Here is a 3,694-nt window from a genome sequence, read left to right as displayed (position 1 = left end):
AATGGGGAGCGGGCTGTGGCGCGGCGCGCGCGGGTCCCGCCGCCAGGCCGGGCCCCCCGCCCGGATCCCCGCGCTTCTGCTCCCGAGGTTTCCCGGGAATCGCCGCTCCCCCGGCGCTCACCCCGCTCTTGCTTCATCACGGGCCAAACAGCCCCTGAACTTTTCCCCTTTCCAGTAAAAGTGACCATGTGGCCGTTCCAGCTGGGGACTCTTGACTAACATCCCTATTTTTTAGGTTTTTTCCCCCCTCTTCTTTTTTTCCACAGAAGTCGCTGGCTGAGATGACTCCCCGAGTTCCAGAGATAAGATAAATAATTTACTGGATGGAGATCTCTGATTACTCACTCTATTAGCATTTGGAGCAAAGAGCTCCAGCCACTGGGAGCTGAATTATTCCAGACAAAGCTCATCTGGGCTCCTGCTCCTAGGCAAGACCGAGGAGTTTCTGGCATCCCACACATACTTGTGGGATGATTTGCTTGAAATCGGATGGAGTTTACTGGAAATGCTGGTGAGATCCTATCCTTTTTAGTGTTAAGAAAAAGGATTAAATACAACCAAAGATGCACCCCCAAACTACGGTTTGGAGCCGCAGCCCAGCCACTGCACCGGCCGGGAAGGACTCGCCACGACCGCTGCCGCTTCTAGATTTACCCAGAATGTGACACATCCTCTTTCAAGGGCTGAGACAACCAAAAACTGGGAAATCTACCTTCGGTTTTACCCAGAAAATGACATTTTTATTTAGGGATAAGTCTGGAGAACTGATGCAGCGCCTCCATTTCTCTTTGTTTAAAATATATAATTGTTAAAAGTACTTTTTAATATATTGTTGCAATTGGACGTGATGCAAGCTGAGAGTGGGGCAGAGGGGCAGGCAGCGCCTTTCTCCTGCCTTATTCCCACCCGACGCCTGGGCATATTTGGGACAACTGGTTCTGCCAGTCGATGCTCAGCCGTGGGATGAGGTGACTTAGCATTTGGCCCCGAACTCATTATCAAATTCTTTGCCAGGATGATGAAAGGCACCGAAGGGGCTGCCCTGGAAGCCTGTTGACAAACAGAGCTGGCCTGGCGCGGCCGGGCTTTCCCGGGGGCTGCCTGTCCCTGACTCCTCGGGAGAAGCAGCTCTGCCCAAACCTGCTCATTAGCGTCGGAGGGAGCAGCGTGCCTTGCAACCGGGATGATCTGGGGCCAAAATCATCCTCGTGCGTAAACCTGCCCAGCTGCTCGTTTACCCCGGCACTGAGTCAGCGGCCGTCTCTTCCTGCTGGCACCCAGGGGTTGGGTCCCCTCTGCACTGGGGGAAACCTCACCTCGGAGGCGAGGGGAGCTCACTGCTTCATGCCCTGGCCGCGGGGAGCTGGGACTGGCCACACTTCCCTTCCAGATCCATCTCTTTCCAGGTTAACCCACCCAGATGCATTCCTGTTCCCAAAGTGACCCCAAACCCGGGCTAGGAGTAACCTTTTCCCCTCAGCCCATTCCACATACTCACCTTTCCCTGCCAGCCCGGGCCAGGCCATCGGGATGTGTAAGACATTCAAACTAAAATGAAATAAACCCCATCCTGTTGCTCTCACCCACTTTGCCCTCATCCCTAGGGATCACTTCTTTCCCCAGCCCTCTTCCCCTGGGATGAAAGCCGCCAGGGTTGGTGCGTGCAGCACAGCAGCCCACATCCAAGCACACCTCACCCTTGCATGGACCCGGGGATGTCCTGTGGGTCCTGTCCCGGCCAGGTCTGTCCCTGTCCATCCCTGGGGCAGCCCCAGTTCTTGCCGTGAGCCCGCGGGGAGCAGTTTGCAGCCCAGAGGAGACTCCGCTGGGCTTGCAAGGAGGGAAAACTCAACCAGGACCATGCCTGGGGAGAAACAGGACCCTGGCTAGGCATATGGAGCTGATGGCAGGTCTGGGGGAGAGGAGCTCCCAGCAGACATCAAAAGATCAGTTCTGAGCCCTGCAAACAATCCCGGCAGCTTTCAGGCTCTTCAGCGGCATTCCAGTCTAACCGGGGCTGCCTTGCATGATAATCAGGCTTAATTACTGCTTTATCGCTTGATTGCTGTGCTGGGCCCTTGGAGCTGCAGTGTTGCTTTCGCAGTTTACTTTTTGTATTTCCTCCCCCTCGCCTTCCCCGCCAGCACAATTAGCAAATAGGTGAAAACGGGGAGGGCCAGGGCGATACCCAGCGGGGAGAGAGAGGCGATTTGCTCCCCAGGAACGCCTGGGGTGAGGGGTTATAATTCAGGTTTGCGCCGATGTCCTGGAACAAAACAGCAAGGTCAATGCCACGCCAGGCCCGTGGCAGCCCCACGAGCATCCCCCGACGTGGCTGGGGCAGGGAGGATGCGGGGCCATTAACGCCGTGACACAGAAGGGCTGTGGTTTTCCACCAGGAGCTTTGAGTCATTGCGTGACCTTGGCTGAGTCTGCCCGTGGCTTCCCCGCGGAACCGGCTGGCCCAGGGCGTGGGGTGAAGCACGGCACCGACCTGCGGGTCCCCGGTGGGAGCCCGAAACCTTCCTCATCTCTTCCCGATGCTCTGACGGGCGCCCGGGTCTCTCCACCTCCCCTGATACAACCTGACGAGAGGGATTTGAGGCATCTCGGCGATGCCCACTCTCCCATGAGGAGGGCAGGAAGCCCTTTGCCCACCCTTGGGCTTGTCCCAGCCTGGCGGTGGGAGCCAGGAGAGGTGAGGAGAGTCGGGGAGTGAGGATGTTCCACCTCCAGGTAGTGTCCAATCCCTGGTGGCACGGCCGGGAAGCGGGTGCTGCCCTGGCCCAGGCAGTGCCACTTGTGGGACACCCCCAGCTCGAAGTCACCCCTACAGCCCCAGTAAGGTGCTCTGGGGGCTCACATTTGAAATGCATGAAACCTGTGTGTGTGCCTCAGTGTCTTGGCAGTGCGAGTGAGGGACACCCCTGCAGGATGAGACCGCTCCCGGGGTGCACAGTGTCCCCCCGAGAGGGAGGAGGGCTGGGATCCCGTGGGTTTGGATCATGAATGCTGGGAGTCTGTGCAGCCACAGTCTGCGGGCTGGGTGCTGTTTTCCCTCCCTTCCTCATCCTCAGGGTCCCCACCCTGGGACCACAACGCAGCTTGGGAGCCACACACCACATCCTGGGGCTGGAATCACCTGAGCACACGGAGGAGAAAGGTCCTGGCTGGGGTGCTGCAGCTCCCCAAAATCCCTTTCAGCCTGCAGCCAGGATTTTGGGTGCCAATTCCCACCAGTTTAGGAGAGTGATGTGACCTGAGAGCGGGGCAGGAGATGCTGAGACTTATCCTGTTCCTTGGCAGGAGCAGCAGTAGGGATTTCTTCTTAATAATTGTAATTTTTTTTTTTTGTATGTTGGCTTTTTCGCGGGCTTTTTGGGGCGAGGTGTGCGGGGAGGCGGCAGCATGGCTAATCTGCTTTGGGAATAGAGCCTCACGGGGGGCGGCCGAGGGGATGGGGAGGTGGAAGGAGCTGCATATTTGGGATTCCATCATCTGGGTGGGCTCCTTCTCCCCAGACTCTCAGGATGTGGGAAATGGAAGATGAAAGGAGCTGCATTTCCAGCCTCTCGGGTTACAATGTCTAAAGCAGAAAAGGGTGGTTGGGGAAAGAAAGAGAGGGAAAAAAAAGAAAAGAAAAGAAAAAAAAAAAAAGGTAAAGAAAAGAAAAGAAAAGAAAAGAAAAGAAAAG

Source organism: Parus major, chromosome 26 (genome assembly GCF_001522545.3).
Source record: "Parus major isolate Abel chromosome 26, Parus_major1.1, whole genome shotgun sequence".
NCBI classification, from domain to species: Eukaryota; Metazoa; Chordata; class Aves; order Passeriformes; family Paridae; genus Parus; species Parus major.
Note: the sequence above shows the minus strand (reverse complement) of the source record.